Source organism: Vulpes lagopus, chromosome 5 (genome assembly GCF_018345385.1).
Source record: "Vulpes lagopus strain Blue_001 chromosome 5, ASM1834538v1, whole genome shotgun sequence".
NCBI classification, from domain to species: domain Eukaryota; kingdom Metazoa; phylum Chordata; class Mammalia; order Carnivora; family Canidae; genus Vulpes; species Vulpes lagopus.
In genome coordinates, this window is record NC_054828.1 from 50,420,258 (window position 1) to 50,435,060 (window position 14,803).

Sequence of the window (14,803 nt, forward strand, 5' to 3'; positions counted from 1 at the left end):
ATTGTGCTGTGTGGGAGCCAATTCTTAGCTAGCCAGCCAGTCAAATGGTATTAAAAACCCAGACTACATCTAATTTGCCCTATTTCAAGAGTGAACCTGTTTTGAACAAGCCTGATTTTATTTTTAATTTTTCAATGCCTGCAAACCTTTTACCGTAATTAGAAAGGAAAGTTCTAGCATAAGAGACGGTAGGGAAGGTTGCATTGGCTGGCATCTGGTATCTTATACAAAGCCAGTCGAGAGTCTGTTGCAAAATATAGTCTGTCATCTGAGTTGCTGGCTGGTTTTACTCTTTTAGAACCAAGGGGCAGTAGGGTATGAATTTGTGTCTGCTAAACTGAGTCCTCCCACTCCCCAAAAAAAGGTTTTGTTGGGATCCCTGGGTGGCGCAGTGGTTTAGCACCTGCCTTTGGCCCAGGGCGCGATCCTGGAGACCCGGGATCGAATCCCACGTCGGGCTCCCGGTGCATGGAGCCTGCTTCTCCCTCTGCCTGTGTCTCTGCCTCTCTCTCTCTCTCTCTCTCTGTGCGACTATCATAAATAAATAAAAATTAAAAAAAAATAAAGTCTATTAAAAAAAAAAAGGTTTTGTTTAACTGAAGTTTTTTAAAAATCACATTGGCGGTAATTCTAATCCCTAAAAACAAAAACCAACCTGGGACAATTTTATGAGTTTGAATGTTCATTCACTCACAACGTTTGTTTCAGAAGCTGGGGAAGTTGTGCAAAGAGTAGAAGGTTAAGGAAAGTTTCAGGAAAAGATAAAAAGTGGTTTTAGCTATGAGGGTAGCTACTGGACTCGGGACTCCATTACGTGATTACAATTACCAGGCTGGTTGCCAAGGCCCCAGAGAATGCCAGCAATTAGTCCAGGAGGTCATTTGGTTTGAAAGTCCAAAAATCAGAAATGAAAGACTAAATGTACTGGTTAAGAATTTGGATTCTTAAGTCAGGCAAATTTGGGTTTATGACCTTTATATAATACTTATTAGTTCAGTGACAATGAGAAAGTTGATTAACCTTCCCAAGTCTCAGTTTGCTTCAATTTCTTTAGCTGTGTTATTGAAATAATAGTATTTTTTATTAGTTGTATTAGTTTATTAGTATTAGTTTATTATATTAGTTTTATTAGTTTATTTTTTTTGTAAGGTAGAGCTATGATTAATTTATTTTAGTGTGATCTTGTGGATTCCTGTTTTATTCCAATGATTACAATCCATTATTATAAATATCTATTTTAATGCTCAAATTGTTCCAGATTTGATCAGTGAGAGCTCCTTCAAGTTAGTATCTGTGTGCTTTCGACACAATTTTTCATTTTAAAGTACTTACTTCCCGGCATTAAAAATTATTTCAGTTCATCTTGATTCTCCCCACTCAGGCAGGCCCTGGAATCAGCCATTTTTCCTAAGGAGACTTACTTCTAATGGGAAATGGGAAATAGTAACCAATACTGGGTAATAAGCATGTTTATTGTTACTTGGATGTCACTACTCTCAGTCTGTCTTAGTGGACTGGGAGCACATGAAGGCAGCTGGCAGGGGGGAGGGCAGGGCACCGTGCAGGGCAGCAGCTGTGCTCCAGTGGCTATTAGGGGCACACGAACTGCTTTAGCAAAATTTGCACTGAGCCAGCAAATCAAGAAACAGACTCTTAATTACAGAGAACAAATTGATGGTTACCAGAGGAGAGGTGGGTGGGGGGATAGGTTAAATAGGTGATGGGGATTAAGGACTGCCCTTGTCCTGATGAGCGCAGGGTTATGTATGAAATAGTTAAATCATCATATTGTACACCTGAAACTAATACAATACTGTATGTTAACTAATTGGATTTAAGATAAAAACCTAAAAAAAAAAAACAACTAAGAAAACAGTAGAATATAAATAAAAGTAGAAATAAATAAATAAAGTCAGGAGCTGGTTCTTTGAAATGATCAACAAAATTGATAAACCTCAAGCCAGACTCACCAAGAAAAGAGAGAGGACCCAAATAACAAAATCACAAGTTAAAGAGGAGAAATAACAATACCACAGACACATAAATAATTAAAAGAGAATTTTAAAAAATAATGAAAACATTATAACAGATACTTCAGGCACTAAAAAGTGATGAATAAATATTATAAACTTTATGCCAAAAATATGACAATGTAATGAAATTAAGAAATTCTTGGAGAATTACTTACTAAAAGTGACGCAAGAAGAAATAGAACATTTTATTTGCCCTATCAGTTTTAAATTAATTTTATTTTTAATTAAAACCTTACTACTAGGGAAAAAAATAGACCCAGATGGTTTCACTAGTGATTTCTACCTAATATAAATGGAAAAATATTTTTACGCTTATAGAAAATGAGGATACATTGCCCAACACATTTTATGAGGTTACAATAACCTTAATATCAAAACCCAATAACAATGCTTAAAAGAAATATGAGAAGCCTCTGTTACTAATAAACTAAATTTTAGCAATTTGAGTGTAACAATATCTAAAAAGGATAGTATCATGAGCAAATTGTTTTTTTCCTATGAATGCAAGCTTTCTAACATAAAAAATTAAATTAATATAATGTAAATAATTAAAGCCTATAAGACAATGTGCTCATTGAGTTTGACAAAGCAATTAATAAAATTCACTATACTAAAAATAAAAACCCTTAGCAAAGTGGGAAAAAAAAAGAGAATCCTAATCTGATGATTATTATCTATAAGCCTACAACAGTTTAATGGTAAATACTAAACACTGTTCCTTTGAAATTTGAGAACGAGAAAAGTATGCATTTATTGCTACTCTATGCAAAATTGCATTAACGGTTCTAACCAGTGCAGTAAGACAAACATGCACGCATACATACTATATAAATAGCTAAGGATTAAAAGAACAAAGAAAACTTTCACCAAAGATATTTGTATATAGAAAACTCAAAAGATTCTAAAAACAAACCATAACATTTTAAGAAATTTCTACAAGTATTCTGGATACGACAGTAATGTACAAAAATAAATTTTATTTTTATAAACTGGCAATTAATTAGAGGGCTTCAAAAAAGAGAATGCTAATTATGACAATTTCAAGAGTATAAAGTACCTTGAAACACACCTAACACAAGATGTGTAAAATACCTTGGGGGACAACTTCAAAATTTTGTTAAGAAATATAAAAGAAGTCAAAACAATTTGAGAAACATGAAAGATTTATGGACTAGGAAATTAAAATGTATAATGATATCAGTGTGCAAATTGCTCTATAGTTAATGCAATCTCCTACATAGTTCTCAGAATGGCAAATTTTAAAATTTCTGATAACACTAGGGCAAATTAATTCTATTATATAGGAATTTTTACTAATGTAGTGAAATCATGTAATCGGTATACTGGTCAACTCAGGGATTGAAGGGATTATGGTACATGAGAAACTTCCGGGAGGCTAGCAATCTATTTCTTTACCTAATTGTTTTCAAGGGTGTTTTCTTTTCAATAATTTAAGATAAATATTTATGCTTTAAGATGTTCCTCTCTATTATATTTCACAATAAAAATATTTTAAAAGAAAACCACTCAGACTAAACTATTTGAGAAAAAAACTCATTATTTTTACTTTATTAAGTTAGAAAAAAATAGACAATAAACATCATAAAGGTTATTTCACTAGCCACTTGACATCTTGCCTTCATCTTTCTTGAACAAAATTTTAGTAGTTATTGGCTGATAAATTTTAGACCCATAAACAATAATTAAACATGGGCACATTCAGCAAATGCTTCTAAAAATAAATGATTATATTACCTTTACTATTCACCTTTGACCTATGTCAACATCCATTGTTTTGTGGATAGTTTCAGAAAGACTGGGATTAAACATTAAGTAAATATTTATGGTGAGAGACTATCTAGCCCCATCTAGCTCTCTGTCTTGACGGCTTTACTTTCCTGTAACATCTATGCACCTATCACTATGTAACACGATACTTTTGTTTTTTTCCTTGTTAAAACATAAACTCTATGAGGGTAGAGTCTTTTAATTTGTTTAATACTGTATCCACAGCACTTAGAGTAATGCCTGAAACATAGTAAGGAGTTAGCAATATCGTTGAAAAAAATAAATGAATAAATTAACCCATTTTAATTGTTATGTTTCTAATTAAAGTACTTAAGACTTTGAGAGAAATATTCCCATCTGTTTAATGAAGGAGGCTTTGTCTTTTTTCCTTCTTCAATGAAATTATTTCTTTGGCCTTAAGAGAACTATCTCAGCTCGTTTATATTCTAGTTGAACATTAACTGCATCACCAAAAGATATACAGATAGGTTTCAAAGTAAATTAAAGAAATCATTGCTATTTGTTATCAAAAGATGCTTCAGAAAAAAAAAAAAATCTCAAAAACGTCCCCACTCATTTGGATGTCTATTGATTTCCATGAGGTATTTGTAGATTATGAAAGGAAAACTTTGAACTTTGGAGGCAGCTGAGAGGACCCTGGTCCCAACACATGCTTGCAAGATATACCCAGAAGCATGAAAGTTTCCAACTCAAAGATACCTGTAAGGCATTGTGCAGCTTTTTAGGATACACTCATTTTAATCACAAATAGTGATAAAGTATTTGTCATGGTGATTCCAGAAAACATTTTACTGCTTTACTATTAACCTTAAACAACCTTCTACCTGCTTTTCCTTTTTTCAAAAAAAAAAAAATTGATCCCACTAGACACCTCAATATATGCTTTATATCATTGTTTACTTAATCTTTTTAAAGCTGACCTCCATTTATCAGAATTATTTATTCCTTTAAGCAGCTGGAAAAGTGACCTGAACACATTAGAATCTGTCTATACTAGAACCGTCTCTCTAGGTGACTTGAACTTTCTATTTACACAGGGGAAATAAGAATTTGATAATAACTTTTTTTCAGTATTATCTGATTTTCCTTTCATCCTTTGGTCTGAATTGGGAGGACTGAGAATATTAAATGACTTGAGTGGCTTATTGATTTTTTCTGTCTATTAAAAGCTGAAGATAAAGTTTCTAAATGTTGCTTTGAAAAAAATTTCTACTGTCAATAGGAGGCATTATTAGAAAGTGTACAATATGCAAATAAACTCTTAATAACCAACATGAAGCACACTTCTGTTAACCTTTGTGTAATAATCTATTAAAATGTCAACAAAAATTGAGATCCTAGCTACTCCATATATACTGATAAACTAATAAATATTATTTCAAGGAATAATTATTAGCATTTGAAAATGTGTCTTTGATCATTTAAATCCCTTCCATATTATTGAAACATTACAGTTTGTGTCTTAATATAAAGTTCTGAATGCTAATGGTATTATTTTCTCCATTCCTTCTGCTCTCATTTAAAGGCTTTCTCCATTTCTTGATGTGATTGGATGCTTTTATAAACAGTTTCCCCTAAATTAGCCTTTAATCTTGAAATCTTGTCTAGTAATTTTTTGGAAGAGTATGGTGATCAGAATGATAATTCAGTTTTTTTCTTACAAAGTCTTTAATATCATGATAGTAAAGTATATTTATAGGAAAGACAATAAGATTTGTTAGTCACTCAAGAACACAAACCTCTTATAGGTACAAATGACAATAAACACATAAAAATATTTCCAACAGCATTAATCATCAAGAAAATGCAAATCAAAACCACAATGAAATACCAATTCATACTCACTAGGATGGCTACAATCTGATAATAAGCACCATGAGGATATCAGGAAATCAGAAACTTCTTATATACTGCTGGTGGGAATATAAAATGGTGTAATTATTTAGAAAACTGTGATGGTTTTACACATTTGATAAATGCATAAAGTTTTATTCAATACCATTGTAATATAGAACAGCTCTATCACTCCCAATTTTCCCCCAACTACTCCTTTGTAACCCAACTCCTAGAAATCGCTGCTCTATAATTTAATAAATTTTGCCTTCTCCAGAATGCCATACCAATAAAATTATATAATTTGTAAATTTTTTGTTTTCACTTCTTCACTGATTAAAGAATCCTCCACTCTTGTGTGAATCAATATTTTGTTCCATTTTCTTGCTAAATAGTATTCAACTGCATGGATACACCACAGTGTCTTTATACATTTACCACTTGAGAGGCATCTGAATTGTTTCCAATGCTTGGCAATTACAGCAACCACTAATATTCAGGTATTTTTTTGTGATAATAAGCTATTTTTTTCTCCTAGATGATCAACTACAAGCAAAAACTATGGGTAACATTATAAATCTATATTTAACTTCATAAAAAATTGCCAAGTTTTTCATAGTACATATTATACTGTGCATTTATGCATAATGTACATTTCTCCTATACATATTATACTCCCACCAGCTACTTATAAAATTCCTATGGTTTTACATCCTTATCAGCACTTGGCATTTCATGTTTTCCTTTGCTTTTTTGCAGTTCTAATAGGTGTGTAGTGTTAGTCAATTGAGATTACCTATAGAATAGTACTCAGAAACAAAGCCATATTACAACCTAGAAGAAATGGAGAAATTCCTAAAAACATACAATCTTCTGAGACTGAACCAGGAAGACAGAAAATCTGGACTGATTGCAAGTAATGAAATTGGATTGGTAATCCAAAAACTACCAGAAAATACAAATTCAGGACCAGATAGCTTCACAGATGAGCTCTACCAGACATTTAAAGAAGAGTTAATACCTATTCTCCACTAACTATTCAAAAAAATAGAAGAGGAAGGAAAGCTTCTACAAGGCCAGCATTTCCCTAATACCAAAACCAAAGACAACACACACACACACACACACACATACACACACACACACAAGCTATAGGGCCAATATCCCTGTTGAATATAAATGCAAAAATCCTCAACAAAATATTAGCAAACCACATACAACAATAGATTTCAAAGATCATTCACCACAATCAGGTGAAATTTACTCCCAGGATGCAAGGATGGTTTGATATTCACAAATCAATTAATGTCATACAATACCATCAACAGAACAAAGGCTAAAATTTTTATACAGAAGATAAAATACTATACACAGAAGATCCTAAAGAATGCACCCACTAGAAGTAATAAATGAATTCAGTATAGTGATTCTATATATTAACAACAAAGTCACAGAAGGAGAAATTTTAAAGACAATACCATTTACAATTACACCAAAAAGAATAAAATACCTAGTATTAACCTAACCAAAAAGGTGAAAGATCTGTACTTGGAAAACTATAAAAAACTGATGAAAGAAATTGAGGATGACACAAACAAATGGGAAGATATTCTATGCTCATAGATTTGGAAGAAATAATATTGTCAAAATATCAATATTATCCAAATCAATCTACAGATTGAATGAAATCCCTATCGAAATACCAACAGCATTTTTCACAAAACTAGAAAAAATAATATTATAATTTGTGTAGACTCCAAATAGCCAAAGTAAGCCTGAGGAAGAACAAAGGTGCAGGTATCATAATTCCAGATTTTGTGATAGACTACAAAGCCATAGTAACCAAAACAGTATGGAACTTGCACAAAATAGATGCATAGATCAATAGAACAGAATAAAGACCCCAGAAATAAACCTATATTTATATGGTCAGTTAATCTATGACAAAGGAGGCAAGAATATTTAATGAGAAAAGACAGTCCCTTCAATAAATGGTGTTGGGAAAACTGTACAACTACATGTAAAAGAATGAAACTGGACTACTTCCTAACACCATACACAAAAGTAAACTCAAAATGGACTAAAGACCCACATGTAAGATCTAAAACCATAAAAATAACAGAAGAGAACACAGGCAATAATTTATCTGGTATTGGGCATAGTAATATTTTTCTGGATATGTTTCCTATGGCAAGGGAAACAAAAGCAAAAATAACTATTGGGACCACATAAAAATAAAAAGATTGTGCACAGAAAAGGAAACAGTCAAGAAAAAAAAGGCAACCTAGTGAATGGGAGAAGATATTTGCAAATGACATATCTGGTAAGGGGTGAGTATATAAACTATATAAAGAATTCTAATAATTCAACATCAAAAAACCCAGACAATCCAATTAAAAAATGGGCAGAAGATTTGAATAGATTTTTTTTCCAAAGAAAACATACAGATGGCCAACAGACACATGAATAGATGATAAATGTTACTAAACATCAGGGACACACAAATCAAAATCACAGTATCACCTTGTACTTCTTAGAATAGCTAAAATCAAGAAGACAAGAAACAACACATGTTGATGAGGACGTGAGAGAAAAGAACTCTTGTGCATTACTGGTGGAAATTCAAGCTAGTTCAGCCCCTGTGGAAAAAAAAAAGTATGGAGTTTCCTCAAAATATTAAAAAAAGAAAAACCATATGATCAATAATTCCACTATTAGGTTTTTACCCAGAGGAGACAAAAAGGCTAACTTGAAAAGACCCATGCCCCCCCGTGTTTACCGCAGCAGTATTTACAATAGTCAAGATGTGGACGTGACCTAAGTGTCCATCAATAGATAACTGGTTAGGGAAAATGTGTGTGTGCAATCTTATACAAGGGAATCTTACCCAGCCATCAAGATGGATGAGACTGTGCCATTTGAGACACCCTGGATGTACCTAGAGGCGATTACGCTGAGTTAAATGACTCAGACTGTGAAAGACAAATGCCATATGATTCCATCCATAAATGGAATCTTAAAAAAATAATAATAAACAAAAAATAGAATCAGAACTATAAATACAGAGAACAAACTAATGGTTGCCATAAGGGAGGGGGTCTAGGGTTGGGAAAAATGAGTGAAAGGAAGAGGGAGATACAGGCCTCTAGTTATGAAATGAGTAAGTCACGGGAATCAAAAGCAGAACATAAGGAATACAGTCGGTGATATTTTGACAGAGATGTAGCTAATATAGGTAGCAGCTATATTTGGGGTGAATATAACATAACGTATAAATTTGTCACATCACTAACACGTAAATCCGAAACTAATGTAACATTGTGAGTCAACTATACTCAAATAAAATAAGAAAACAATAAAGTCATACTAAATTGCAAAAAAAAAAAAAAAAAGGTAGAAAAGGAGAGAAATAGTAGCTTTTTAACTAAATTATGATAGGACAATTAGATACACATTTACAAGAAAATTAACCTTTATCCCTATCTCTCACTATGAACAAAATTAAACTCAAAATGGAGTAAATATAAAAGTTAAAAGTATAAAACCATCAGAAAAAAAAGAGAATCTTGACCTTCAGATAGGCAATAATCTTTAGGTATGATATAAAAATCACAATCTGTAAACAGCAAATTGATATGCTGAATTCACCAAATTTTAAAAATGAGCACTTTTTGAAAACACTATTCGGAGTATGAAGAGTCAAGACAAAGGCCCCAGAACAATGTTGAACAGTAGTGGCCATAATCCTTCTCTTATTCCTAATCTTAGGGCAAAATCATTGTCTTTTTATCGTTATGCATGATGATATTTCCTACTGGTTTTTCGCAAGTCTCTTTTATCAGGCTAAGTTTCTCTTCTTATTTTGCTGAAGTTTTTATTAAGAACGGACCTTGGATTTTATAAAAAGATATTTTTGTCTGAGATGAGTTACATGTTTTCATTACCCTTTTTTTATTAATACGATGAATTATATTAATTGACTTGTCTGTACGTGTATGTGTGTTAATTTTTTATTGTGGTAAAATAAAGATAACATAACATGTATCACCTTAATCATTATTAAATGTATAGTTTAGCATTACTAAATTCATTCCTAATGTTGTGCAATTATCACCACTGTCCATCTTCCTAGCTCTCTCATATTTTAAGATCTTTAAAGCTCCAAATCCATTGAAAAAACAACTCCCATTCTTCCCTCTCCCTAGACCCTAGAAACCATCATTCTACTTTCTATCTCTATGATTTTGACTATTCTGAGCATCTCCTATAAGTGGAAGGAGGCAATATTTGGGGGGTTTTCTTTTGTGTGTGTGACTTACTTATCTAACTTAGCACACTGTCCTCAAGTTTCCTCCATGCTGTAGCTTACATAGAATTTCCTTTTCAAGGCTGAGTAACATTCTATTTTTGGTATGTCCCACTTCTGCTTATGTATTTATTCACTGATAGATGCTTGATTGCTTCCATGTTTAAGCTTGTGTGAATAATGCTGCTGTGAACATAGGATACAATTTTTGGGGTGTATATACATAGAAGCTGAATTGCTGGATCATATGATAATTCTATTTTTGATTTTTTTTTAATAAATTTATTTTTTATTGGTGTTCAATTTACCAACATACAGAATAGTTGAATTTTTAAGGACTGTCATGTTGTTTTCCTTAGGGACTATACCATTTTACATTCCCTTCAGGGCACAGGGTTCCAATTTCTCCACATCCTCATCAACCCTTGTTATCTTCGTTTTATTTTTGATACTAGCTATCCTGACGGGTGTGAGGTGGTGTCATACTGCAATTCTGACTTGCATTTATCTAATGATTAGCAATGACCATCTCTTCATGTGTTTGTTGGCCTGTTGTTTATCTTCTTTGAAAAAATATCTATTCAAATCCTTTTTTCATTTTTTAATCAAGTTGCTTATTTTGTTATTTTTGAGATTTGGTGGTTCTCTATGTATTCTGAATATTAAATATTATTTTTGTTGCTATTATGCTCTATTTGTTATATAATATATTATACACAATATAGTTATTTATTATATATGTGTATAATATATAATATATATTAATATCCAGAATATGTAGAGTGTTTTATATATATATTTACATCATGTAATCTGGATATTGCCTGAATAGATGCATGATCTGAAATATTTTCTCTTACTCTATGGGTTGCCATTTTACTCTGTTGGTAATGTCTCTTGATTCACAAAATTTTAAAGGTGTCTCATTTATCTATTTTTTATTCTGTTGTCTGTGCCTTTAATGTCATATCTAAGAAATCATCACCAAATCCAATGTCATGATTTTGTCCCTGCTTCCTTTTCTAAAAGTTTTATTTTTTAAGGTCTTACATTTAGATCTTTGATCCACTTTGAGTTAATTTTTGTATGTGGCATTAGGTAAGGGTCCATCTTAATTCTTTTGCATGTGGATATCTGTTTAGCATCATTTGTTGAAAAGACTGTCTTTTCTCTCTTGCAAGATCTCAGCACCTTTGTCAAAAATCATTTTAATACGTTTATGAGCATTTAACTTTGGGCTCTCTATTCTATTCCGCTGGTCTATATATCTGTCTTTATGTCAATATCACACTGTTTTTTATTACTTTAGCTTTGTGGAAAGGTTTTAAATCAGAAATTGTGAGCCCTCTAGCTTTTCTCTTTTTTAAGATCATGTTGGCTATTCAGGACACTTTGCTGCAGAACATTCATTGGGATTTTGATAGGGATTGCACTGAATTTGTAGATCAATTTAGGTACTATTAACATCTTAATGATATTAAGTCTTCCAACCCATGAACTTGGGATGTGTTTTCATTTATTTATGTTTTTCTCACTTTGCAGATTTCTTCTCTCTCACATTCTTCTCTGAACCCTAGCTGGCTTGGTCTCCCTACACTCTCAGCTCCTTACCTTGGGGAGTCCACAAGGTTCTGCCTCAGTTTCTCATTCCTGTACTACAGCCTGTAAAGTCTTTCAAGACAGTAAGCTGGGCAATTGTAGGGCTTGCTTTGTGTGTTTCTCATCGCTCAAGGATTATTGACCTTTTTGCCTGGTATCCAGTATCTTGAAAATCATTGTATAGTGTATTTCTCAAATTTTGATTGTTTAAGGTGGATAAGTAATTTAGTTTCTGTTACTCCATCATGTCCAGAAATAGGAGGCTTAAATTAGGGTTCCTTCCCAGCTATAAGCAAACTCAGGGATTGATTCTTTCCTGGGTGTTAGCAAATCAATCCTGTCTTGATATCTCTGATACCTTCAATTAGACTTTTTAAAATAGGTTCCCCTATTTCTATTGCTGTAAGGAATTTTGGTCTAAAATGAACCAGTCTACCATTGCTAGAAGCAAAATTTCTACTATTCAATTAATTTTTTATCTTTGTAATACATATCTTACTGTCTCCTTAATTGCTGGTATATTCTCTAAGACCACTGACTAACCTTTTCAGCCATGGCTGGAGCAATTCAACAGACATTACTTAAATAACATCTGTGTATAAGGCATTATATCAAGCAATGTGAAAGTTACAAAATGTTGGAAGACTTGGTCCCTCTTTGTGTAGATTTTTAAGGGATAATTCAAAAAATCATAATTAACTAGGATATCGATATAAATATAAACATCGTGTATCTTAACAATGTTAAAAGCTACTTAAATGCCTAAAAATATGTACAGGTAAAATATTTGTAAAAGTGCTTGCACTTTAGTTGTCAAGGCAAACTTTTGCTATTTCTAGGTATTAATAGAGCCACCAGTAAATGAAAATCAAATTGTTTCCCTAACTTGAATTTCCTAGGGCAAAACTAAAGACTTATAAGATGCAAATAATGTTATAAGATGTAGCTGTCATTTTCCCTACTAATCACTTTACTTATATAACATAAAAATGTTTAATGCCTCCAATATTGTTCTAGGCCTTAAGGTAACAAAGATCATTGAGACAAAATAAAATACACAAATGTGAAATAAATTAATGCACAAACATATTCAGTAATTATTACTAAAAATAAAACTTTAAATGGAGAAACAAAATGGGATTTTCCAAATGTTATTTCAGTTCAATTGATATAAATTAACATTCACTCAAGTAATCATTTGTAAATTCACACAAATGTGCACACACATGCGTATATACAGATACACACAAATATGTTAATTTAGAGTTTAACAGGAGAACAAGGATACACAAATAGAAGTCGCAAAAGGAATTGATTTTTGGAACTACCCATGTCACATGAGATACTGAAGTAAATACCTATGGAGACTTAGGAGTGGTTATTTTAGGTGTTGGTTTTGTTTTGTTTTTTAGTAAATCAAAATCAGACTTTTATCTTAGAACTATTTCAATTATGTTTTAAATCAGGTGAAAAGATATATAAATAAATTTGATGAGGCTCAAAAAATAATCTTTTGATACTGCTTAATGGCTTTGAGAGCTAAGAATTTAGCTCAATTTAGATTATAGACAACTCTTGCACCATAACAATAGGCATTTCGCTGGCTCAAAGTCAGTCAATGGCTAGTCAATTATAAACTCTCCACTATCCAAATGTTGCACATAGGAAAAGTGCATCAAAGACCACTGAGAACCCAAACCACCGAAGCTATAAGACCCCTAATATGTCAAATTTTGGTCAGGATACAGCTGAGATTGCAGAATATTTTTCTAAACAAGTCATTGTGATTAATTCAGAGGCTAGGAATATAGTTTGCAAGGAACTTTTAGTTGTCTTTGATAAATCAGATTGAGAAAGGTCAAGAAAATAATCAGGTCAAAGCTGTCTGCCCCAAATTTCCCAGTAACATGATAATAGTTCTTTATATTTTCATCCATATTTAACCCAAAGTGCTCTGCACAGATTTTTCCTTACAATTATGACTTAAAAATGGTGAATTGCCTTTTAAAAATATTTTGGGTAATAGATTTATGAGAACATTCTTCTTGTAAGAAGATTATTGAGTTATAGGACTTTAATTTCAAATTGTACATTCTACCAAAGAATGCAAGCTTCTTAACAGCCATGGTTTTGTGATAAATATTACTTCATGTTATACTTCTATCCCATTCTTCCAGTCTACTCTTAAATCTTGAAAAAATAAACACAATGGCCTTAGTGGGTTCAGAGATATCCCTGAGTACATACAGAAAAATAGCAATCTCTCTACATACAGATAGAGATAGATACGTATATACATACATGTAAAATGGATATATAGCCACACAGCTGCATGCTTATGTATATATGTATGGAGAGATCTTTGTTCACCACATCAATTATGAAGCCAGATAAAGTGTGACAAAGAATTCATAATGTTCAGACATTCGTTTAAACAAATTTTTCATTCCATAAACAGTGCCTCAGCTTTCAAACATAAATAAGGAAAGATGAACTATTCATATCATTTCTCCAGATGTTTTGTGTTTTGAGACTGCATATCACAGCTGGACCAGTGATCTCTGATGCCTGGGAAACAGAGAACTCTGTAGCTCAACTTCAATACAGAGGGTTCTCTGGCTGTGAGCTGGAAGCAGGTGGACTCCATGTTCTGCATTTTTTGCCCATAGAGCAAAATTTTTCATCAAAGAGTAGCTTCAGGAATAAAATGCCACAGCTATTGTTTCCTGAAATGCATTAAAAAAATCTTAAGAAGAGAGTTTAGTTTTCTGATATTACCTTTTTTTTTTTCTGATATTACCTTTTTATTTCTTGGACTAAATACTGACCAAAAAAGTATAGATGAAAGCCATGAAAATAAATCCTTGGTTTCTAAGACCTAGATGTAGTCAAGGGTATCGGTAAGCCTCACTAAAATTAGCCTTTGAGGTTAAAAAAAATATATCAAAACATTAATGACTCATTGAATTAGAATAACTTAATTTTTTGATTAGTGACGGTTTTAACTTCACATAAGAAGTTTAAACATTCTCTGGGAAAAAATTTGCCACTTACAGTTCTTGGGGTAGCAGCTGAGTTCCCAAAGAAACTGTCAAATAAGTAAAGATAATCGTAAAATTGTTGTCCATAATAAAATGGTGAAGAATTTAATATTGGGGGTGAGGAAGGATATCTGGTATATATCCAGAAAGATTGGGCCCTTGGAAGAAAAGGGTAAAAGATG

At 32.4% G+C, this 14,803-nt stretch overlaps 1 long non-coding RNA gene across 6 annotated transcripts in view; it reads right to left on the minus strand.

The window, feature by feature from the left end:
- LOC121491448 overlaps positions 1–14,803 on the minus strand; it is a 178,579-nt gene that overhangs the window by 54,787 nt on the left and 108,989 nt on the right. Inside the window, exon 2 of one of the 6 annotated variants that reach the window (XR_005987983.1) lies at positions 5,688–5,752. The exons of 4 other annotated variants lie outside the window; for them this stretch is intronic. This is a non-coding gene — a long non-coding RNA (uncharacterized LOC121491448). Of the gene's footprint in view, positions 1–5,687; positions 5,756–14,803 lie in introns of all 6 variants that reach the window. One more of the 6 variants, XR_005987982.1, reaches the window with a different exon arrangement.